Source organism: Pteronotus mesoamericanus, unplaced genomic scaffold (assembly GCF_021234165.1).
Source record: "Pteronotus mesoamericanus isolate MK-2021 breed Mesoamerican mustached bat unplaced genomic scaffold, CSHL_Meso_final contig_24, whole genome shotgun sequence".
Classification (NCBI taxonomy): domain Eukaryota; kingdom Metazoa; phylum Chordata; class Mammalia; order Chiroptera; family Mormoopidae; genus Pteronotus; species Pteronotus mesoamericanus.
Genome location: NW_026555100.1, coordinates 22873246 through 22899183, shown reverse-complemented (window position 1 = coordinate 22899183; position 25938 = coordinate 22873246). Strand labels below are relative to the sequence as shown.

Below are 25938 nucleotides of genomic sequence, written 5' to 3'. Positions count from 1 at the left end.
GAGTTTGGTGCTGAAATAGGGATATTGCCTCTGTTTCTACTTGTGTCTCCTTCTATTAGAGATGCTGCCACCTGTTCAGCTTCACATCCTGAGAGCTTGTTAAGTTTTATAGAGAAAGCTTCTAAGTCATGCAGAGGAGAGGTATATATCCCTGGTTCCTCCAGGAGAAATCCAAATGCCTGATACTGTGTAGTACTTAGTTTTGTCTCTCTCTATTGACCAAAGCTTTGATTGTGGTTTAAGCTTTTATGACTTCATCTTTACTTAGGATAACTTTTCTCCCAGAAGAGGCTGTCAGTCCCTCATGCCAAGAGACTTATGAGAGCTTCCCTGCCAGTCTTGCAGACATGGTTGGGCATATATGAGAACTGGAATCTACAACACAATTTAAGCTTGAGCTGGTGTCCTTGACACACCATCGCCGCACTTACACTTTCTGTAAATTCAAACAAATTGTATGTTCCAACCTCATGTGACTTCCCTGCAGTATTGAGGTAATTGTGACTTACCCATGAGTTAAGAAAGACATTTTTACTTATGAAAAGAATTTGCTGGGGCTACTTTAGGCTATTAAACCATCATGTTAATCAACCACTTGGTGGATTAACACATTTGCTTCTCTCTGGGTGGTTCGGGAGATTTAAAGGACACAGGTGTTCTCTGAAAGAAAACTGGCAGCATGTTCCCACTGGCAGATGTGTGGGAAGATGGAGTTGGGTGAGATAAAAATGTATCTTGAAAAGAACCTATTGTGTTTATGTAAGTTTTTGCATAGTATTATGGCTGCTCCAGTGTTACAGTCTTCCTATTATTAGCCCATTTGGCCTTCCAGGTGGTAAAATGCCTTAAGATCAGGAGAGGAAATAAACATAGGGGAAGAATTGTGTGAGTCAGTTATTTAAAAACTTAGGGAAAAAAGCCATTTTAAAACAAAAAGTTTTCCTTTGAAAACTTAATTTCCTGAAACTCAAGTGTTCTTTTATTTTGGCAAATAAAAAAAGAAGGCAGCTTTTGTCAGTTACAAACATTATTCAAGAATAAAAATTAGGATGTTGTGCAGAAAACAGTTCAGTGATAGTCATTAATTATGACAAAAGTTTATTTTTAGAAGAGACAAGTAAATATACTGTCACTGAGATTATGTCTATGTCCTAAACCACCCAAAAGTGTAGTGGCTTAAAAACAACAGTGTCACAAGAGTCTTTTAGAATAATCTCTGAGGAACAAAACAAAACAAAACAAACAAACACACAAAAACACTGGCCAGAAGTTGATAACTGTTAACAGAGAAGCTGGCTGATAGGTACACATGATAGGTACAGAGAAGTTCATTATATTATTTTTGTTTATGTTTTAAAAATTTTTAAACTAAGATTTTTATAAAATGGGAGGACTGATGAACCAAACTGACAAAATATTGATATTTGTTGAAGCTGAGTGACAGTTACATGAGTATTTATGTTAGTTATTTCTACTTTTCTGCATGTTTGATATTTTAATAAAAAATTGTTTAAAGAAAGAATAAAATAAAAACAAGGGTGATATATTGTTCCTCTTGATTTTCTGAGTTGACTGGATTCAGTGAGCCAAACCTGTGCTCCACATGGTGTAGCTGAGCTCACGTAAACAGCTGGAACATTCTAAACTGCTTCATGTCCTCCACAATCTCTCTCTAAATTTTCTGTCATTTTACAGGAGTCTAAGCTTCTTTACAGTTTGTTTGCTGGCTTTCAAGAGCCAAAAATGGAAGCCACCAGCCTTTCTATGGCTTGGGCCAAGAGCTGGCATTTTGATCAAATCAAGTCACCAAATTAACCCAAATTCAAGATTAGCCTTTCCTTGTTGACGGGAGGAGTGGTGAAGAGTTTGGAAATTATGTTTAATTCATTATGGAGATACTTATTCATTCATTCTTTTAAGATTTAAATGTCTGTTATATGCCTGACACTATTCCTAGTGCTATGAGGAGTCATCTTTCACTTTCTTTCAGCAACATAACTGACAAGCTCTATAATTGTGGATAAGTAAGTTTCTTCCCATCTTCATGACTTACTCTTCTCATCTGTAAAATGAAGATGATAATACTAGTTTCTTTACATGTAATTCAACATTCACAATTGTGATGTTAATGTATGTAAAGTACTTAGAATGAGTTAACACATGTAAAGAACAGAGAACAGTGCCAGGCACATAGTAATTCCTAAGATATTGTTATTACATAATATCCATAAATTATTGTTATTACTAATGTGAAGAGTGACATCGGGGAGGGGGGGCGGTGCATGCAAGCTATTAAATGGCAGCTTGTCTTTGCAGCACAACCTAAAATTGACTTACATGTATTTTCTTATAAAATTGGACAAAGGTTCCTGCAAAATACAATGCTTGTTTTTAAATAAACATTTTGCAAGCAAATTACAGGGATTTAAAGGATATATTTTCCACTCCGAGTTCTTCTGAGTCCAGTCCAGTTACTGTCACAGCCCTTCCTGACTTGTCCTCACCATGCCGCCTCAAGTCTCCTTTGATTTCTTCCTTGTTCCAGCCACATCAGATCACTTGTAGTTCCCACATTTAATGTGCTATTTCACACTTATGTGCCTTTATATACACTGTTCACAGTTTCTGGAATGTTCATATCCTATTATTTTAAAGCCCGGCTATTATCTGTTTCTTTTTTCCCCTTACCTTAGTTATTTCCAATTCCTTTCCTGACATCTCTCAACCTGAATCTATTTGGGTACTTATCAGTCTCCATAACCTGTCTAAACTGGAGGTCATCAAATGAATCTTTTTTTTTTCTTTTTCTGAATTCTCAAAACCTAGCACAGTACCATAAAAGCTGTGTCTTCACATGCATAGTTAATTTCCTAAGTAAGATTTCTTAGTATATATTTTAAAGCTATAATTCTTCACAAAGAAAAAACAAAACAAAAAATTTACTCTTTGACAATATGTTACCCATCTGTCAAGATTGCCATTATAAGCTGCAGTCTTTTTAAAACATCAATTTTTAGTATTTACTCTGAACCATTTAGGAATCCAGCAAATAGTATAATTAGAATTTACACATGTACATGTTATTTTCCCTAGGATTGTTTTTTAAAGTAGATTTTTAGGACAAGTGAATTGCCAGTACTTTTTATGTGACATAGCTTGGGGTCTCATGTCAACACCCTAATTTTGGATTATCCATCAGTCATTGGAGACACAAGCTGAAGTTCAAATCAAGGTCTGAAGTCAGAGGAGGGTTGGCCACTCACAGTGTGCCTTCGCCAAAGCACTGCTTAGTTGGGTCATAAAAAAAAAAATCAAAGATCTTATTTGCAATTGCTGATAATAAGGTGAGATTAATCTCGCTAAAGTACTGGCAATGCAGAATCCACTTAAGAAAAAGTACAGTATCTTGCGTTCCAGCAAGCTGTACGTTGACACGTCAGCCGGAAGCATTAATGCTACTTCTGCTCAGGCTTTCATGACTGTTGCTGCCTTGTAGCCTCACATCTCAAACTACTGGGACTTTTATAGGTTGGTCATAGAAACAGCTTCACTTTTTGAAAGGGCCACTGGCTTTCTCCATTGTGGCATCACTATAGACCAAGGGAAACGTAATGAAGTGGAGGAGCATTATAGTTAAAGTTATATTTAACTTTCGAAGGTCTGCTGGGTAAGCAGTCTTGAGATTTTGGCAAATGAACTCCAGGTACTGGTTGGCTGAGAATTCCCACTGGAGCTCTAGCTATGGCTTTGAATCAAGGTTCTGCCACTCACACCCAGGGAGGTGAAGCTTTGCCAGAGTTCTTAGGTCTTGTCTTCCAATATGCATGATATGGATAATGAGAGAACATAAAGAATTACTGAAAACTAAGTTTATATAAGGTTCTATTGTCTTCATTTCACTGATTTAAAAAAAACAGAGTCAAAAAAGGTTAATTTCTTATTCAAAGGCACATAGTTGCTAAACAACATGGCTAGGACTTAAATTATTATAATACTGAGCTTAACAAATAGAAACAACTAATTTTAAAAATTATTGATGATGTTGATATGTGTTCATTTATTGATAATGTTGATATGTGGTCATCACCTATATCAATACACACCATTAAAAAGACACCATTAATCTTGATTTGACATTTAATACCCTCATACAGGCCTCTCATACTTATGACTGTAGTTAAAATAGTCAACTTAAATTTTAATGATTACAAAAATAGGTGAAGGCTGAGCTAAAGTTATTAAGTGCTTAAAGATGACATAATATAATGGTATATTATTTGCCAGTATAAAGTAAGTAAGAGTGACCTGATTTTTTTGCCAAGGTAATTGATTTTCTTTGTATGCTTAATGCTGTGTTTGTTCGTTACTTCCCGTTCCTGATTCACAGGGCCCTCCCCTCAGTTTTCATTCTCACCTTTCATATTAATCTGTCCTTACTCGTATATTCCCTATCCAAAGTCACTCCTTTTGGATTATAACTTTTGTCCTCAGAAATCAAAATGTGAATTTGAAAAAAATAATACACTAATTTATCCTCAGTTACAGAAGTCAAAGGATGAATTAATTTGTTAGATTATATAATCCATTGCCTGACTGCAAAAATGTCCTACATGGTATTTATTCAATTAGCCATATAATATAATGAGGAAGTACGCATCAATTTAGGATTAAACTATGTTATTAAGGTTGCCTGAAAATTAGTATATATGATAATTAAAGGAACATACATCATTGTACAAATTATATTACTTTTTTTTTTTTGTAGAATGTGAGTTCTATGGAATAGATGAAGTAAGATTTGTAAAGTAGTTAGCATAATGCCCGAACCATAGTACACGCTGAATAGATGTTAGTAATGGTTATTTTTACTGTTGAAGGTCACTAAGGAAAGCAGTTGACATACAAGTGCTTGACAGGTAGAATCATTTTTGTTATTGCCATTAAAATTACTATTTTTATTAAGGTAATCTATTTTCAGTGGGTTGGCTAAAATTTCACAGAACTTAGAATCCCTAGTTAAATTAAATTTGCAAAAGTAAAACATTGTTTTTTTAAATAAGATTCTTCCCCCTCCTTTTTATTTATTTATTTTTTTTACAGACCACCATTGCCAATTATTTTTCTCTTTTGTACAATGTAGTATGATCATGGGATATTTATGGTACTGTTTCCTATGTTTGATTTCTCATGCATGACTTAAAATTGAGTGTGTGTAAGCTAATGCTGAGGTATTTCTAGATCTGGATGTCCAAGGCCCTGGGTAGGAAGGAGAGCCCGGTGGCAGAGATTTCTTTATGAACCACTTGCTGCCAGTCCCACTCTTACCAATTATATATATGGAGTCACTTAAAATATGACTGATGATTAATTACTATCAGTAATGGTGACTGTGTGCATTCTCTGTCCTAAATTTTATGCTAACAGGTATTCAGCATAGATTTTATAATTTAATCCTAGTTCTACCATCTACGACTAGGTAAGCTTTATAGTTAAGTCTTAAAAGTCAGGGATTTGATTCTTTCACTGATTTTTTTGAGCCTTAGTAGCAAAACTACTTTTCAATGGTTCCAATAAATTGCTATAGGGTTTTTTTTTAAGATTGAAATGTATTTCTTGCATTTTTATGTTTTCTAAAAATTTACTATAAAATCAGAAAATAAAATATGTTGGTAAAGAATGGATTTAGGTACAATAGGATTTAGGTACAATGGATTTAGGTACAATTAAACAAAAGAAAATTGTGTTTGCATTCCAGGAAAAGGTACTTATTAAAAAATTGTATTAAAAAATGATTTCCCAAGGGAAAAAGTAAAAGCTTTATGTTCAAAAGATTTAACATGATATTGGAGAAGAGGTCATATCAGTAGTTAATATATAAGAATGCTTTAAAAAGTGACCTTTGAATTCTGTTCTATCTTTAGATTATATTCTTCTACGCAAGGGTTTTTATTTATTGAGTTAATTTTCTTTGACTCTATATTTCCAAGTCAACAAAGAAAAGAAGAAAAACAATTGGAACATTGAATAAGGTCTTTGACTATGTGACCTGAACTTAATACTTCATCCCTCACTTTTATTAAAACAGTTACCTCAAGGTCAGATACTCTTGGATTGATTTTGAAAAGTAAAATATTTTCTCATGCAACAAATTTGGTCACCTGTCATTTTCCAGGCATTAATCTGAAGGAGTTGGACACTGTACCTGACCTCAAGATGATAAAAGACTACCACATGGATTGGCAAACTTTCCCTTTACAAGACACACAGTAAATTCTTTAGACTTCAGGTCATGCAGTGTCTGTTGCAATGACTCAACTCTGCCACTGTATTATGGAAGCAGCTGTAGGCAATACTTAAACCAGTGAGCATGGTTGACTTTTATTAAAATCTGATTTACAAAAATAGGTGGCAAGCCAATGGGCCATAGTTTCTTGATCCTAGGATGAGGTGACAAATAAGGTGATGATCATAATCCAATCCATAGGCCAGAAGTAGACACGGGGTTCTTCAGGAGTACCGAGGAAAGCCATCTAGACTCTGTGTCTTTGTAGATGTGTCTGTGCAGAGTCTGCAGTGGGACAAGGTGAGGTGGGAGATTATCAGTCAAGGCCTGTCAGGGAAGACTATGGCTGACTTTCATCCTAAAAATATGGAGCAATTCACCAAGAGTCAACGCTAAAGCATATTCCATATTAAGCATAGGGACTACTGTGAATTCTGTCACCTTAATAATTAAGAGGTTACCTGGTTGAATAAGTTTGGAAAATACTATCTCTTTTACCTCTCCAGTTAGCCTTCTAAATGTGGGGTTATTTTTCCTTCCAAAGTAAAGACCCGTAAGTCCTACAGTAAAGGAAAATTTAAAATTTGTATAACTCAAGTTTCTTATTTGCCTATTGAACCCTTGTTTTCCTCTGTTGGGGAGTGTCTAGTAATATATTTCAAAAATAATGTTTGAATATGTTGGGGCACAGCCATAGACCAAGAATGAAGAGTCTTTGACACCATTTATCTATGTGTAGGCAGCTAAATTCTAGAAATGCTTTAAACAGATGGCTCTTCAGTGTATAAGTTACTGGGCAACAGTTATCCAGCCACTGGGAGATGCATGTTTTTGCAAGTTATCAAGGGGTCTGAGGTTTCAGACAGAATGAGTAGGGAACTCAGTGAAATTGTGAAATGATAGACCAATGGTTCTAAACCTTGGGTATTATTGCGCTGGAGGATGTTTTCTTGTCACAATGACCAGGAATGATGCTTATATAATGGGGAACGAGAGATGCTAAACACTTAGTTTTGCAGTACGTGGGGCATCCATGTGCAGTGGAGGTGTATGATGACAACGGCGCCTTGTGGAGAAACACTGCCATGGAGAAGGCTTAGTCTGCGGGGGCGGGGGCTCTCACCTCCTAAGGTTCAAGAGGTTTTGGGTAGGAAATCTAGGCAGAACCTTTTAGGCTCATTATTATTAATGCCACATTAAATGTTTACAAGTCATGTGCTTTTTTTTTTTTTAGTTTTAATGGTCAGTTGTAATTTGTTTAATTCCATAAAAAACCCATGAGATTTTAATTTTGCTCAGACATATGCTGCTGTAAGGTTTACAGAGCAAAGACCAGGTGCAGTGCAGTCTTCTGAGTAAGGTTCTGCATTAGATGCAAGTAAGCATTTCAGAGGTAGTTTAATCAAGCATATCATTCGTGTCTCATTTCCTCATGATCATTTTGATAGGAGTGCCAGAGTAAACTTCTGGATTTGAAAGCAGCCCTTCGGTGGCTTTTTTTTTAAAAAAGCTACTCTAACAATTTCTTTTAAAGAAGACTCTGTCAGGCAATAAATAATTTTCTCTTCTGAATTCTTCTTGAGTAAATAGCCTCAAGGAAGGAGTCATGCGGTTCATGATAAAGAGCAAGCAGAACTTCGAACAGACCAGGGTTGCTGTGAATAAGGTACCGTCCTCTGGTCTGATGCAGCCCTTGCCAGGACAAAATGCGTGCCACGCAGGGTGGCTGGGCTGAGGTTCAGTCTCCGCTCCTCCCCCATGGAGATGCCTTGGTACAGTGTGCACATTGCACAACCCCTGTGTAGTATCTCTGGGTCAAAACCACTACTGCTTTATTGCATTTGGCTTTATTGAATATATTTCTCCAACTCGCATGCCTTTGAGTACCTACTACATGACACACTGTGTGATAAGAGTAGTATTACGCAGGCTAAATTTTATGTCCCTTTAATTGAGGGCACCCTGTGGCAGCTTCTTTGCCAAGTGCTTCATACTTAGTACTGCTCACAACTTTGCTGTTTTTCATTTTCTGACTAGGGAAGGAAAAGCTTATTGGCTTTAAATAACTTGCCCATAGTTATATAGCTAAGAAGTAGAGGCACTGGGATTCCAAACCATCTTTTCTGTTGTTTGTTTCTAAAGTCCTACTATTAGTTACTGCATAGTAGGGATTTCAGTGAATTATATATTAGTGGGAAGAGATAAATATGTCAACGTATGGTTATAATACAAGCATAGGTGCTATTCAGACGAGATACCTACTTACAGAAAACTTTTCAGGGACTATTTCCCAGGAGAATTGGAATTCTTGCACACTGTTGTAGGGGGTGTGATATGGTACAGATACTATGCCAAACAATATGGAAGTTCCTCCAAAAATTAAAAACAGAATGACCAAATGATCCAGCAATCCCATTTCTGGGATTTCTGGGATAAGATTGCACTGTAACAGAATTTAAATTAGGATCTTGAAGAGATATTAGCACTCATGTTTATTGCAGCACTATTCACAATAGCCAAGATATGGAAACAACTTAAATATCCACTGATATATGAATGCATAAAAATACTGTGGTATATACATAATAATAGAATATTATTCAGCCTGAAACAAAAGAAGGGAATCCTGCAGTATGCAGCAACATGAATGAACCTTGAGAATATTGTAATAAGTCAATGAAATAAGTCAATTACAGAAAGACAAATGCTGTATGATTTTGCTTGTGTGAGGTATTTAAAGTAGCCAATTCATAGGATGAAGGAGTGGAATGGTGGTTGCCAGGGGCTAGGGGGAGATAGAACGGGAGAGTTGCTAAGTTATAGGCATACAGTTTCAGTTAAGCAAGATGAATAAGCTCTACAGACCTGCTGTACAATATTGTACGATATTGTACCTATAGTCAACAATACATTATGTACTTAAAAATTTAAGAAGGCAAATCTCATGTTGTGTTCTTATCACAATACAAATAAAATATAAAATAAACTGACAAAACACAATATAGGTTAATAAACTTACCTGCCTTTCAGAAAATAAGATGGAATGTGTTTGTGAGTTTCTGATTGTTTTAAATGAACATATACCAACTGAAATCATCTCGGTAGATTTTAAAACATACACTGAGCAACAAGGATGAACCTTGTAGATGCTATGATAAATGAATTAAGCCTATCACAAAAAAGATAAATACAATGTGATTCCATTTAAATGAGGTACCTAACGTGGCCAGATTCATACAGACAAAATGTAGAAATGGTGATTACCAGGGGCCGTAGTTGGGGGAGAGGAGAATAGAGGGTTCTTGTTTAATTGGTATAGAGTTTCAGTTTGGGAGGATGGAAAAGTTCTAGAGTGGAATAGAGGTGATGATTGCACAACAATATGAATGTACTAAGAGCCATTGAATTGTATACTTAAAAATGATATTTATATTACATATATTTTATTACAATTTTTAAAAATACATTGATTTCTTGGAACTCACTCCATGCCTTCTTGAACCTGGCTTTCTAATGACTTAGAGTTTAGAAACAGCTGGCCGAGGGCATTCTGACCAAGAATCCTGCCTAAGCAATTGGGACTTAATTTGGAAAATCTGGTGAATTTGTAGAATTTAATAACATTAAATTCACATTTGACAGTTTGTAGTTGGATAGTATAGTTTTACAAGATAGTTTTTAAGACAGTACTTTTAGAATTTTTGTTTTGTTTACAGATAACTCAGTCACTGATATTTGGTGCTTTAATTTGAAATTAAAGCAATTTTAAATACTTTCTCTCATATTATTTCATGGCATTTGTGTGAAATTGATTGGGCCAGAATTTATTATCTTTATATTATAGAAGAAAACACTAAGATGTATTTCGTGGAAGTAATTTGCCCATCTCTTACACGTAATATCTGGAATTAGGATGGTAGAAAAGATGCCTGATTGATAAGACTATAGCTCTTGTCTATATGATTGTTGCAGGGATACTGGCTTCATAGATTTTCTCTTTTTAATCATTGAGAAAATGTTAAATTTTCTACTATTAATTAATCACTATTACGTTAATCATTAGACTTGAGACATATAAAGTGAATAAAGAGACGTGGGAGAATGTACTTGAAGAGTTTACGTGAGAAGAGGCACGCAGCTTAAAGCTTATGGAGGCAGGGGCAGTGTTAGTAGTGCTCAGTGGGGTCAGGAGAAGAGTTGAGTAACCAGGGAAGCTGACATGGGTACCGTTTGCAGAGCTGCCTGCTCTGGACCCTTTACTTTAGAAGGATCCCCCTCTAGTTTCTCCTGTGTGTGCCCCTCCTCTGGGCGAGTAACCAAGATGATGTGCTGTGACCCTTCTACACCGTGTGCCAAGAGGAGGACCCTGGAATTTCCTGCCCAGAGGCCCTGAGTTTGTTTTGAGGGTCTGCACTGTCCTCCCAGCCCTTTCTTCCTGCCCTGCTCTTTTCCCCACCTCTTTGTCTGCGTGTTGACCAAAAGATAGTGTAGTGTGTAGGGTGGGGGTGGTTGTGGTGGATGGTACCAGGTGCACAGGAAATCAGGGTCCTGCAAATGTTAGGGATGGATCTGGAGGACAGTTATTCCAACGTAAGTTATTAAAATATTTCCACCTATATGATCCCTTTTTTCTTTTTGCAGAGAGGTTTGTAGGCTCCTTGCATTTCTTGATCTGAGTTTTTGATCAATGCTAGAAGCTTCTAGATTAGAAGACACTTCTTAATTATTTGTAAAGTCTGAATTCATTTAACGTGATTACAAAGAGTGTCTGGAGTCAAAAGCAGAAAGAAGAGAACCTTGGAGATGTTTCTCTGAAAGTGGATTTCTCTGCTTGAACTCACCAAGAGAGGCTGATGGAAAGCACCAGGTTCCCAGCTCCATCAGTTTCCCTCCTCCTCTGGAGGCACAAAAGCAGAGAGCCAATTGGACTTCAAGGGTCCTGTGTGACCTTGATAGCAGGGAGGTCAGAGACTTAACTCCTCACCTTCTTGGCATGACATGCCTACTGTGTTCAGGTATGGCCTTGGGAAGAGAGCTAAACAATGAATGTGATAAATCAATATCTCACTGAGAAAAGATGACTGATACTCCAAATCAAACAGAATTTTAAGAAAACAAAGAAATGGGTATATTCAGCCCTTGTGAGTCTACACTGAGATTCACATCTCACATATTAGAAGCTGATTTTGATTGTTGAAGTTGTTAAACAGTAATACCACTTAAAAATGCATATAATTGTGTCTGTTAATGTTTATTGAATATTTACTATGTACTGGGAATCTTTCTAATGCTTTACTTTTTGCATCTCCTTTTTCACTTATTTTCACCACAACCTGAGGCAAGAGGTGGTATTTTCCCTCTTTTTGTATGCCAAGGAGGCTGAGACCTGGACAGATTAAATTACTAGCCAAAGGCAAAGCTAATAATTAGTAGCAAAGCCTAATTCAGTCTGATTCTCTTTAATTCTAAACCCATATGCTTAATTACTATACAGTCTTCCAGGGTGATTTTAAATTTTATCACATAAATGATAAAATTATCCCTCATGTGTCTATACTGATTTGCTTTATTTAAAGTTTTCTTAGAGTACATGCAAAGTAAATTATTATTCTCATAATCTGGTGAGATAATAGGCAGCTATTGAAAGATTGAAGCCATTGTGTGATATTGGTTAAGTGTTGCTAATAGAAAATAAATCTGCCAGTGATGTGTAAAGGAAGGCGGGGACAAAGAAAGACCAGTTAAAAGATTGACGTAACAAGCTGAACCAAGATCAATGTCAGGTGATCCAATTAAGGGAGAAAAGTATGTTGAGGGCAGACAACCTTTTGACGAGTTACCAAAGGGAAAGATCAGATAGCTGCCAGGTTAAGAGGGACCCTTCCTTTAATCCTTCACTGATAGAAATTGATTTCTTTGGTAAGCCAGAGATTCCTGCTTTTATTTACTTGGTATGAGCTGTATGAAGCTACTTTGACACAAATAAACAATATCTGTCAATATTCTTGACATTAAGCTTGATACAGAGCTTATTTCTTAAGACAGAATAAAAAGTCTACTGTTCCCCAAATGCTACCCAAAGATAATTAATATAACTGTATGCTCTGCCCCAGGTAGAGGGCATTGTTGACTGATTTTTAATTTTTTTTCAATTACATTTGACATTCAATATTATTTTATATTACTTTCAAGTACACAGCATAGTGATTAGACAATTATATGATTTACAAATATAATTCTAGTACACACCTGGCACCATATATAGTTGTTACAATATTACTGACTATATTCCCAATGCTGTATTTTACATATGCATGATTATTTTAAAACTACCTATTTGTACTTCTTAATACCTCTCTGCTTTTCACCCAGCCTCCTAGACACCCCCCCCCCTTATCTGGCAACCATCAGTTTGTTCCCTGCTGAACTATTTCAAGACTTAATGTTTGTTCAAGAGATAGCTTGCCTTATAAATATGGGGCTACATTGGATACTCTTTGGTTATATTTAAAAACTAAAACCTTCTGATAAAATTAAACTCTCTGCAACTAAGTAAATTTTTTAAAATTGCTTGTTTAGTATGAAAACATTTTAAACTGTTTTTCTAGGTTCTTTACAAGTGCAACGAGTCGACCTTGTCTCCCCTTTTTCTTTCCCATCCCACATCCAGTCTACCAGGAGTTCCCACTGCTTCTGCTTCTGAAATGTAACAGAGCCGCACTGCTTCTCACCTCCTCCATTGCATCTACCCTTTCGGAACCGCCGTCATTGGTCATGCTGTAGGCTTCCTCTGGTCTACCAGCTTCAGTTCTGGCTCTCTTGCAGTTTATTCTTTATGGAGTTGACAGAAGGATCCCTTTAATATATAAGATCATGTCACACCAGGCTCCACATTTCACTCAGATTAAAGCCAAGTCCTTAGAATGGTATACCAGACCATTGGCAAGCTAACCTTTTTTTAAAAAAGATTTTAATTTATTTGATTTTAGAGAGAGGGGAAGGGAGGGAGAAAAAGAGGGAGAGAAACATTGATTGGTTGCCTCTTGTGCATTGATGATGCCCAACGAGCTGAGCCACACCAGTCACGGCTCTCCCTTGCCTCCTGAGGTTTACCTCTCTTCCACTCTCCTCCATCACTCTGAACTCCAGACACCCTGACCACATTGCTACTTTTGGAATCCACTCTGTACTTAAACCCTTTGCCCTCCCTTTTCCCTCTACTTGTATGCTCTTTCTCAAATCTCCAGTTAACTGTCTCCCTCATCTCTCAGATTTCTGCTAAAATCTCACATTCTCAATGAGGACATCCTGGTTCTGTTTAATATTTCAACCTACCCCTTCACCAGTTGTAATCCCTGTTACCCTGCTTGACTTTTGATAATGTAAAATTCTCTTGTCTTTATCTAACATACTATATGACATACATAAATATATATAATATATAATATATTATGTTTATTTTTTTCTAATTCTCTGATCAATAGGCAGAAATCTTTGCTTTTGCTCATTGATGAATTCCAAACACCTACAACAATTTATGGCACATAGCAGGCACTCAATAAGTTTTAATGAATAAATAAGTTAAGCCACAATATCTTATGAACTGTAAGGAAATCTTTCCTTTTGAATGGACCCATTAGGGTACATTTTTATCTAGTCATAACCATAATTGTGCATTTCATATCTTTGGTATTATAAAAATATGTTTATGAAATAGAAAAATTGAAAATGTAAGAAAGTAGAGGAAGAGAGAGAAAAAAAGACTAATGGTCATTGTGCTTAACACAATCCCTGTTAATCTGACAATTTCCTTACAAGCTTCTCTAGTCATAATTGTAAGGGTCTTTAATAAAAAAAGTAATTGTTGTGTGAGATGTGTAATTTGTATTACCTTTTTCTTGTACTATTAAGTTACAAGCATTTCACGTTTTGTATCCTTTTCATCAATATATCACTTGTAATCACTGTATGTCAGTGGTTTTCCCATTTATGTGGGTAAAATCTATATTGACTGTATTAGTAGTTAAAAATGATAATATCCTAAAATATTAATTAACTAATTCATTAAAAGATCAAAAATAAACATGTTATTGCATGTTAACTCCACAAGCCTGTTTTTAGTGAAAATAGCTGTATTTAAAAAAAAACAAACCTTAGTAAAAAGGGAAGCTTGAGTTTACATTTTTTACAAATCAGTATCTGGTTTAATAGAAAATGGCAGATTTTCATATCTGATTCTGCATTCCATCCTTTGTATTTCTTTTGTTTTGGTTGAAGTATATGAAAATAATGAGCCTTACAGAAATATGCAGTAGAGAATGGGAAGACTATTCTTATGGCCTTTTCAGATAACTGGGCATTTGTATTTGATACTACCACAAAACTCAATAAATGGTAATTTATTAAAGATTAGTTGCAGTGTGGAATCAGAAACCATATCAATGAACTTTTTATATTTCATGACATTAAATCCATTGATTCATCTTACTTTGAATAGTTCTATCCTTAGGCATGATTTTATAACATCATGATTGGTCTTCCGGAAAACACTTGTTCACTGAGTTATACAAATTTCCAATATCAAAATACTCTCCTTTGTTATATCTGTATCACCAGTGATCTCATCAGACAGTCTTCAAGTATTCAAAAAAATTTGTTAGCCCACAGTGGCAGATAAAGGTTTTTGAAGCTTTAATTTTCATTTGAAAGTTCAAATTATATTATGGGCAACATAATATATAAAACTATCTCTTGTTTTCCTTGAAATGACAGGCTTACTTTTTTTACTTTTTCAAAAATGGTCTGCCAAGTACTCAAGTCTGATTAACCAAAATTTGCCAGTAATTGCCAAGTAAAAATGACATTGCATAACAAGAGTGGTTAAGTCAGCTTGCAACTCCAACAATTACATGTCATTTTCCTTGCGACAACCATTGTACTCCAGTATGAAGCAGACGCACTTCATGTGTACTTGGTGTTTGTCATACAACATTGAAAATATCCATATTCGAGGGTTAAAACAGTAAAATTAATAGCTTTTACTGTTTCATCAAAGCATTTTAAATTAAAATTGGCATTTTATTTAATTTTACTCTGAGTGAGTATGTGGTGATTAAAGACATAAAAACAACAGTTTGGTGTTACTGCCTTAATTTGTGCTGAGGGGTCATCATTGCTTTTGTATCATTGGTGCAAATGTCAACATAGTTGTTTCAGGTAAACCATAAGATTTAAAAATTTATTCCATGCTGAATAGCTGAGTACTATGGGGTGTGTTGCCAAGTATTCATATAAAAATTATCTTTTTTGATGATTAGTTGGTTTGATACCAGATAACTACAAGTGAAACATCAAGTCCAGCCATGACTATAGATTAATTCATTTACAAGTCATAAGTACAATTTTGCAGGTAAGATCTTAACTCATCTTTGTGTTTTCAGCTTAATCTTTAATTCAGCGAGGTGTTGTATCATTGGACAGAGGCAGTGCAATGATTTCTTTTCCTGACTTAACCCAGCAGGCATTCAGTAGAATCAACTCTGCAAGACATCTCTCAGCTACCCTATGGGATTCTCTAGTCATTGAAGTATGAAAATTCACCCTGTAAAATGCTTCACTTACTCTTTCATTTCTGATTTGAAAAGCTGTACCAAAAATATTATGACTTTTAAAAACTCTATCGTGTCTTGAGTTTTTTTAAAAACTCAATATTCATTTCTTAAAACTGAGTAATTTGGCTCAAAGTGATATCACAACTGGCATGATATTATTTTTAAGATGTTCTGCTGTATAAAACAATAAGGTAAATTATTAGCATCCATAATGCTGAGGGAAGGATAGATTTTGCCTTATTTCTATTCTTTTTTAAATTTTCATCTTTTTTATTAAGTGCTTAAATTCTCAATTATATTTTTTACATTATCATTTAGTGTCCTTATACCTCCCTCCCCCCAGCAATTACCACACTGTTGTCCATGTCCATGCGTCCTTTTTCCTTGTTGCTCAGTCCCTCTACCCCTCATGCCCCCCTACAGCTCTCATCCTGCTCTCCGTCTATGAGTCTGTCCCAATGTTCCTTGTTTGTTCAGTTTGTTCATTAAATTTCACATATGAATGAAATCATATGGTGTTTCTCTTTCTCTGACTGGCTTATTTCACTTAGCATAATATTCTCCAGGTCCATTCATGCTGTCACAAAGGGTAAGATTTTCTTCCTTTTTTTACAGCTGAGTAGTACACCGTTGCGTGAATGTCCCACAGTTGTGGTTTATCCACTCATCTACTGACAGACACTTGGGCTGCCCCCATATCTTGGCAATTGTAAATAATGCTTCCATGAACATAGGGGTGCTTATGTTCTTTTGAATGAGTGTTTTGGGTTCCTTTGGACATTCCCAGAAGGGGGATAGCTGGATTGAAAGACAAATGCATTTTTAATTTTTGGGGGTCTCTCCATGGTACTTTCCATAGTGCCTACACCAATCTGCATTCTCACCAACAGTGCCAAAGATTTCCCTTTTCTCCATATCTTTACTAGCACTTGTTTTTAGATTTATTGATGATAGTCATTCTGATAGGTGTGAGATGATATCTCAATGTGGTTTTAATTTGCATTTCTCTGATGATTAGTGACATTGAGCAATTCTTCATATGTCTATTGGCCATCTGTGTGTCCTCTTTGGAGAATTGTCTATTCAGGTCCTTTGCACATTTTTTAATTGGGTTGTGTTTCTTTTTTTGTTGTTGTTTTGTTTTGATGTTGAGTTTTTTAAGTTCTTTATAAATTTTGGGTATTAACCCCTTATCAGATGTATTGGTGAATATGTTCTCCCATTCTGTGGGTTGTCTTTTTATTTTGTTGATGATTTCCTTTGCTGTGCAAAAACTTTTTAGTTTGATGTTGTCCCATTTATTTCTTCTTTTATTTTCCTTGCCTGGGGAGATATATCTGATAAAATATTGCTATGAGCAATGTCCAAGATTTTGCTGACCGTGCATTCTACTATAATTATTATGGTTTCAGGTCTAACATTTAAGTCTTTGATCCATTTTGAATTTATTCTTGTGTGTGGTATAAGGAGGTGGTCTAGTTTCATTTATCTGCTTGTATCTGTCCAGTTTTTCCAGCACCATTTATTGAATAAACTGTCTTTATCTCATTGCATATGCTTGCTTCCTGTGTAGAATATTAATTGACATTAAAGGTGTGGGTTTATTTCCAGGCTGTCTTTTCTGTTCCATTGATCTATGTGGCTGTTTTTATGCCAGTTTCATGCTGTTTTGATTACTATGGCCTTATAGGATAGTTTCATATTAGGTATTGTGATTCCTCCAAGTTTGTTTTTTTGGTGGGGAATTGCTTTTGCAATGCAAGGCCTTCTGTGGTTCCACATAAATTTTTGAAATATTTGTTCTAGTTCTGTGAAATACATCATTGGAATCTTGATTGGAGTTGCACTGATTGCTCTGGGTAATATGGACATTTTAGAGATGTTAATACGTAAAGACAGTATATGCTTCCACTTATTAGTATCTTATTCAATTTCTTCCATGTCTTATAATTTTCCAAGTACAAGTCTTTTACACCCTTGGTTAGGTTTATTCCTAGGTATTTTATTCCTTTTGTAGCAATTGTGAATGGGATTGTTTTCTTAATTTCCCTGTTAGTTTGTTATTGGCATATAAAAATGAAACTGATTTCTGGACATTAGTTTTGTATCCTTCTACTTTGTTGAATTCATTTATCAGTTCTAGTAGTTTCTTGGTGGAATCTTTGGGGGTCTCTCTATATAGTATCATGCCATCTGCAGATAATGACAGTTTTACTTCTTCCTTTCCAATTTGGATGCCTTTTTTTCTTCTTATTGTTGTGGCTAAGACTATCCAGTACCATGGTGAATAAGAAAGGTGAAAGTGGATATCCCTGTCATTTTCCCAGTCTTAAGAGGAATGCTTGTAGTTTTTGCCCATTAAGTATGATGCTGGCCGTGGTTTTTGTGATATATGGCCTTTTCTATATTCCGGTATGTTCCCTCTAATCCTCCTTTGCTGAGAGTTTTTATCATAAATAGGTGCTCTTTCACCTATTTATGCTTTTAAAAGCATTATCAAATGCTTTTTCTGCATCTATTGATATGATCATTTGGTTTTTATCCATTTTGTTTATGTAATTAATCACATTTATTCATTTGTGAATGTTGTATCAACCTTGCATTCCTGGAATAAATCCCAGTTATGGTGAATGATCTTTTTGATGCATTGCTATTTGGTTTGCTAATATTTTGTTGAAGACTTTATAGTGTCTGTGTGTTTATCAGGGATATTGGCCTTTAATTTTCTTTTTTCTTTTCTTTTGAGGTGTTTGTATCTGATTTTGGAATTAGGTTCATGTTGACCTTGTAAATGAATTTGGGAGCCTTCCTTCTCTTGAATTTTATGAAATAGTTTGAGAAAGAGAGGGCATGTTCTTAGAATGTTCAGAAAATTCAGCTGTGAAGCCTTCTGATCCAGGGCTTTTGATTGTTGGAGTTTCTATTTCTTATTTCCAATGTCTCCAAATTTCTTTGGACTAGATTTATCTCCTCCATGAGTCAGGAATCTCTCTGATGTGTCCTTTTTATATTTTTCATTGTTTTTAGACTTAGAAGTTGGCAGCTATAGCTGGAGAGTAAGAGTCTTATAATTTCCCTTTTCCAGTAAATTATCTTCCCTTAAAAATAAGAAAATACAAAAAATAAACTTTTTATTAAATCCTTTATATTGATCATTATAATTAAGTTCAAAGATTGTACGTTTTAGATAAAATTTAAAAAGTTACTAATGTTTTTTGAAAAAATATAAAATTATTATTATTGCAACACATAATGTCCAGATATATTTACTTACTATTTTTCCATTTAGGCAGAAGGGAAACTTCAGAAGTTCAAAAGAATGATTTTTAAATGATAATAAGGTGACAGAGATTATAGCAGACATAACTAAATATTAGGAGAACAGTTCAACTGAGTTAATTTCTTTAAGTAGAACACACATCATAAACCTATTATACCTTAAAAAATTCTAGAAAGCATAAGAACATAGCAGCATACATTCATTAGTCATCAAAGTAATGATGTCATCATATGTCATATGTCCTCTGGAAGAGTCTACTGTACCCATGTGATAGAAGAAGGGTGAAAAAGGCAAATTACCACTCAGACTATTTGTTTTGACTCTGAGGACCCCCTTGAAAGGGTCTTGGGAAATCCTGGGCTCTCAGATCACGTTTGGAGGACGGCTGCTGGTGTCATGTTATTCTACAAGAGGCTCAGTTTTTCTTTATTACATAGCTATAATAAAATTCTTTGTACTTATTTTTTCCCTTTGTTAGTTTTTAATTTTCATACAGTAGATTACCAACAATAAAACCACTAAGACAAATTCAGAATTTGGGGCATTCCATCTCCCAAAAAGTCATTGTAATAATGGGGGGAAAGGTGGGAAGATTGTGTAGCAGAAGAGCCTAGAGAAACGTTCCAGTCAAAAGCAGTGCATGGATTTTTATTGATCCTTGGTGGGGGGCGGGGGGATAAAGAAATTGAACCCTAGGTATTATTTAAGTATGGAATTGTAGTAGGCTGTTAGATAGACATGAGCCGAGCAAGGACAACGGACCAGTCATGGAAGGTCACCCAGCACAGAAAGCCCTGGGTGCCCAGCAGGGGTACAACTGTAGTGTGGGTCCTTGCCCCCAAGGTAACGTTTCCTTTCTGAGCATATTGCTGGTTGTGCAGTTTAGACCCCTGATCATTCATATTCCTGATCTTGGGGTTTGGATCTTCTCCTGACCTCTCTTTTCCCTGTCATGTCACTAGTCATGTGGTAGGCCCCCTTAGAGGAGGAACAAAGGGACCATAGAATAGCTTCATACAACTCCCATTCAAACCCTTGCATGACCAATCCCTTAAGCTTTAAGCCCTCAAGACCGTGACATTCTGGCCTGCTTCAGATAATCTTAGGAACAAAGCCTTGGGTCAGTTGACTGCAGAACAGAGTTTTGGTCAAACTATAGATAAAATCTAGGCCTCACCTGTGCTTCAGCTCCAGGGCTGGAAAAGCAGCAAGGCCAGGTGGAGTAATGCCATGGTGACATCAAAACCAGATGCAATGGCTAATGACCCTCTCCCCTAGACCCACCAATCAGTACAGACCATGACCCAGAAAGGCACACCTGGAAAGTTGATGAACATTCTATTGAGATCCTCCCCGGGGACCTCCCCTAAGATCCCTGCCTTTAGAAAGGGGATAAAAAAACTCAGGATGGAGGACTCAGCTCTCTCTTACTCTCTCTCTCACCCTCTTACCCTCTCTCTCACTCTCTCTCACACACTCTCACCTGCACCTTTTCCCACCCCTTCTTTTCTCTGGTTGGGCTCTCTCTCCAGAGCATGCCTAAGCCTTTCCGCCTCTCCTTCCTGCATGCTCATTCTTTCTGCATTTCTTTTTCCTAAGGTCCAAGAGCAGAGCTCTTCTTCTGCCTCTGTAACTTGTTTTTGGAACCCACAGAGCCTAGTTGGCTCACTTTTACCTCTGTGACTTTCTAAATAAACTTTTGCTTACATTCAAGTCTTGGCTCTGAGTTCTGCCTTAGCCAGAACTCAAGTGCTGAGGTTACCGAACTGAGGTCCAATTGCCAGTTATATTTTGGTGCCATTTTGCTGCTAACAATAGATATTAGATATTTTGGAATTGTAGTTAATTTTTCTTATGTATGATAATGGTATTAGAGTTATTTATTTAGGAACATGTTATTTTTAGAGTGTGTGTGCTGAAGTATTAGGGGTGAAGTTTGATATCTGCTTTAAAAAATTCCATCAAAAATGACTATAAAGTCTATTTATCCACACACACATATAGAAAAATAGATAGATTGAAGGTAAATAAAGCAAAGATGGCATGAGTTAACAGCTACAAATTTAGGTGGTGAGAATCCAGGTGATCCTTGAAACTATTCTTTTAGCATGTTAATTTATTTGACATTTTTCATAGTAAAAAAGTTTGTTCATAAATGAAGTCACTAAATCAAATGTTATTAATGTTATTGATTCATTTTTAAATCATTACCTAAAAGAATGTAGCACTGGTTTGACATTTACATGAGGTTCTTCTAAATGCTTTTACTATAAAGTGTGTAGCTCAGTGAGTGAGTAGCTCCATAATCATTTAGACAGAAATTTCCATCCTTTCTTCACCCATGCTGAGTGATGTGACCTCAGACAGACTTTCAAGATCCCAGTGGTCTTATCTACAAAACCCTGACAGTAATAATGGTTACTTGATAAAGCTGTTGTAAAATATAAATAAAATTTACATCACCTAAAATACCCTTAGCTCAGTGCCTAACAAATAGAAAGCACTCAGATCTCATCTTCCCTTCTTATCAGTACAGATTTTGAGTCCTTTTTTTGATTGGGCACTCCAAGGGAAATGTTCCGCACATTAAAGCATCTTTTTAATATTACCTTCACAGGCATTCAGTAACTTCAGGCCTATTGCAAGTCCTTAGGGAACGAAAATGTTCTATAGATCTGTAAGAATTAGATGTAATAAACATGTAAATTGCTATGTTTATGTAAGTGAAAATATTCTTCTTTACTATTTAAACATTTTATGGAAGTTTGTTCTTATAATTATTTTGTCCTAAGTTTTCTAACTCATAGAAAACTTCATCTTGAGTTATCATATGTAGAGATTGGTGGAGTCTAAATTAATGTCTTTTGATGTGTTTGGGAAAATTTAACCAGGGTAGTTCATGGCTAGAATTGCAAATTGTGAATAGCCTCAGTTGTTCTGTTCTTGGTGTTCAAGCTATTGGTGACCAACAATTCTTAGCCCATTAATTGCATGAGAGAACTTATAGAAAACTTCAAATTTTAAAGATGGATACAAAAATATTTTCAGAATAATTTATAAAGGTGAAGCTGTTACTGGAGCGTGGTACTTCTCACTGTCACACTAAGGAATTACAGATCAGTGAGACAAAAGTGGACGAGTAAGAGTTTTATTAGTACATCGTCAAGGGAGAAGATGGGCCTGCCCCAAGTGGCAAGAAAAGGCTTATAGAAGCCACAGAAGAGCCTAGGCTGGCATGTCTTAGCTCATGGGGGAAATCAAAAAAAGGGGCCTTATGGCTGGGTTCAGGGATTAGCCTGGGACAAGCTGCCAGCTACCCATGGTCTTAAAGTTTAGGAGATGCGTGCCTGTGAAGAAAGAAGTGGTGGTGGGAAGGAAAAGGAAGAGGAAGGAAAAGGAAAGAAGAGGAAGGAAAAGGAAAGAAGAGGAAGGAAAGAAAAATGGCACCGCTGCTCCCCAGAGGGAGAGCTCGCCTCTGAGGTCCTTTGTCTTGAGGCTTTTATCTCTTTCTTGCAGGTGGGAATCTTAGGGAAAGTTTCAAGGGAGGGTTAACATAGAATATTCATCAGTTCTCCAGAAGTGCCTTTTCAGGGTCATGGTCTCCTCTGATGGGTCAGTGAGAGGGCAGAGCGTCTTCAGTCACTGCACTTGGCTCTAGCCTCTCCCACCTGGTTTTGCTGCTTTTCAAGGCCTAGAGGTGAAACACAATGAGGCCTAGATGTTATCTCCAGGGAGGTGGCCTTTGTATCTGGTTGAAAATTGCTCAGCGATTGTGTTCAGCTATTTCCGTTTCTCTATTCCAATTGCCAAGGAATTTTCCTAACTTTTTACTATCCTATCTCAAAGCCACATATTTTTCTGCTAATTGATTTTTATTTTGTTAGATCTAGAATTGCTTCAGTTGTTAGTCTCAATTTTTAAAGTATTTCTTTTAAAAATAATGATTAATTTTTATTAATCGTAAATGCTGCTGAATGTTTTGGACGTATTTAAAACTGTAAAGCATCATCACGTTGTGGGAAGCTCACTCCTTGCTGATGTGGTAAAGAATCACAGATCAGCACGCCAATTAGTATGTAAGCAAAGTTTATTAGTGATAAGTTGTCATGGAAGAGAATGGGCCTAGCTGAGGTGAGTGACAAAGGTACAGGCAGTCTGATTCTTGGTCCTGAGGATTTATATAATTTATGGGGCGGAGTGAGGGAATTACATATTGATTTGGTGGCAGAAGGTGGTGCATACTCCTTCAAGGGAGGGGGTGACCTCCTAAGCATAATTATCGGTGGAGGTCTGTTAACTCAGATTTTTATCTTGTTCCAGACCACCTCTTGCTGTCCTGTGAAATACAGATACGTGGCCAGAGACAGATAATCAAAGTTATTTATGAGCTTTTTCTGCAAGTACTATGGACTTCCTCCCACCCCTCCTCCTTCTCCTGAACTTCTACCTAACAGTGCTCTATAGCCCTGGCTGGTGTGGCTCGCTTGGTTGGAGCATTTGTCTATAAACCAAAAGATTGTGTTTGATTCCTGGTCAGGGCACATGCCTAGGTTGCGGGTTCAGTCATGGCTGGGGCACCTCCAAGAGGCAACCAACCAATGTTTCTCTCTAACATCAGTGTTTAACTTCTTCTTTCTCTCTCCCTCCATTCCCCTTTCTGTGAAATCAATAAGCATCATTGATTGTTGATTCTTGGGTGAGAATAAAAAAAAACACATTGTGATATGTATATATACGCACAATTGAATGTTGTTCAGGCCTGAGAAAGATGGAAACCTGCTGTTTGTGACAGCATGAATGGACCATGAGGGCATTAAGCTAAGTGAAGTAAAACAGAAAGAAATGATTCATGTCATTACTTATACATGGAGTGTAAATAACAAGTTAAACTCCTAGAGCAGAAAATCAGTTGCCACAAGCTGAGGGGTAGGGGAAACAGAAAGAGAGAGGCTGGTAAAAGGGTACAAACTTTCAGCTATAAATGAATAAGCTCTGAGAATTTAATGTATAACGTAGTGGCTATAGTTGATAACATTGTACTCTGTAATTGAAATATGCTAAGAGAATAGAACTTGAATGTTCTCACACACACAAAAATAAATATGTGAGGTGACAGATGTTTTCATTCACTAGATTAACTGGATGGGAGACTTTTTTCACAACTTACATCAAAACCACCACAGCGTGCAGTTTAAATATCTGACAATTTTTTGTCAATTACACCTCAATAAAGCTGAAAATAAAAAAATTAAAAAGTAAAATTAAGAAAGATAATTTATTTAAAATGCCCTTCTAAAACTTAATGTCTTATTGTTATTTAGTGTTATGTGGTCAAGCAAATATTAATTTTTTTCTTATGGATAAGCACTCTCATGAAAATGAAAGTATTCTAGTATGGCTTGATGTAGACAAAGCGGAGAAGTAATAGGTTTATCTAAAGAGTGAAGCCAAATATAATAAAGTGAGAAGACCTCAGTTGTAGTTTGTGTTTTCCATAAATCCCCACTGGGATAGGAACATTCTAATTATTCTTCCATCTTAAAAGAAACTGAAATACATAGCTCATTAAAAGAACAAGGAAGGGCTCGGTTTTTCAGCCTACATACCTCCTGGAAAGCGCTCCCTCTTATCTTCCTCTGTTTCTTTCTGTGGTATGTTCCATCCAGCTGCTGAAATACATTACCTTATGGAGATCAAAACCCACATGGCTCAGACCACAGCTGTAAATCTGGTCGAACAGATGGTTCTGTGTGAATTGTTACACCGCTGCATAAAACCTTGGGATTTTATCAATAGGCTTTACACTAAGCAATGGGAGTGAGAGTGACAGGAAAATCCACAGTGAAACTTTCATGCTTGTATCCAAACACTATGTTATGGTTCCTTTCACTGTGTTGTTCTAATCAAACCAGAGTTATTCTGAAAGTTAAAAATCATACATGCAAATGTATAGATTTTTCCTTATGTAAGCATTAAGGTATGATTAAATGAGAATTTAGTTCCACATCCCAGTTAGATTTTCCCTTGAAGTTTTAAGAATTGTATATTGAAGAATTTTTTTTTAAGTCATTACTATTTCATATGTAAAAGAAGTTTTGTTGGTTTGTGTATTTGATATCATTCAATGTTTTGTATTATTTGTTTATTTATTTATTTTTTACTGGTCAATGAGGAAAATAAGAGAAGAGGGTGAAAGGAAGAGAATTATCATTTTTTTCAGTGTCTACTATGAGTCTGGCTCCTTTCTCCATTCTGTCTGGTTTGATCCTTGTAACTGTACTAGGAAGCATTCCCACATCTATGTTTTCCTGTCTTTGTTCAACACATGCTATTGGGCTGTTATTTGTATGTCACTAAAAAACACAGGTGTTGAACAAGACAGATACTATTTCTGTTTTTGTTGTGTTTCAGTTTGATCAGAGAAGATACCCAGTAGCAAATGTCTGATTATCTAATACAGTTGTAGGAAGGGATAAAAGACTTTATAATAGGAGGACCTAATCTAGCTGGGGAGGGGTTAGAAGAGTAGGAAGCTGCCAACATTGATGAATGAATGCTTGCAAGTCTGAATGTGTCATCAATCCAGCTGTGTTCTAAAGAATGAGTAGGAGTTGGCCTCTAGACAAGTATGTGTGGGGTGTGTGGGTGCGGACAGATAGGGGACCTGGGGAGGGAGATGGAACTGAAAGGAATCTGGTGACAGCAGACTTCTAAGGGAGAGAACGTTTTTCCCTATTAGAGCTGAGGCATTTAAGGTCACACAG

General features: G+C 36.2%; 1 protein-coding gene across 2 annotated transcripts in view; it reads left to right on the top strand.

Annotated features, from left to right (window-relative positions):
• The window catches only part of PRKG1 (protein kinase cGMP-dependent 1), a 1177478-nt gene that overhangs the window by 830177 nt on the left and 321363 nt on the right, over positions 1-25938 (top strand). The gene's annotated exons all lie outside the window — the stretch shown is intronic.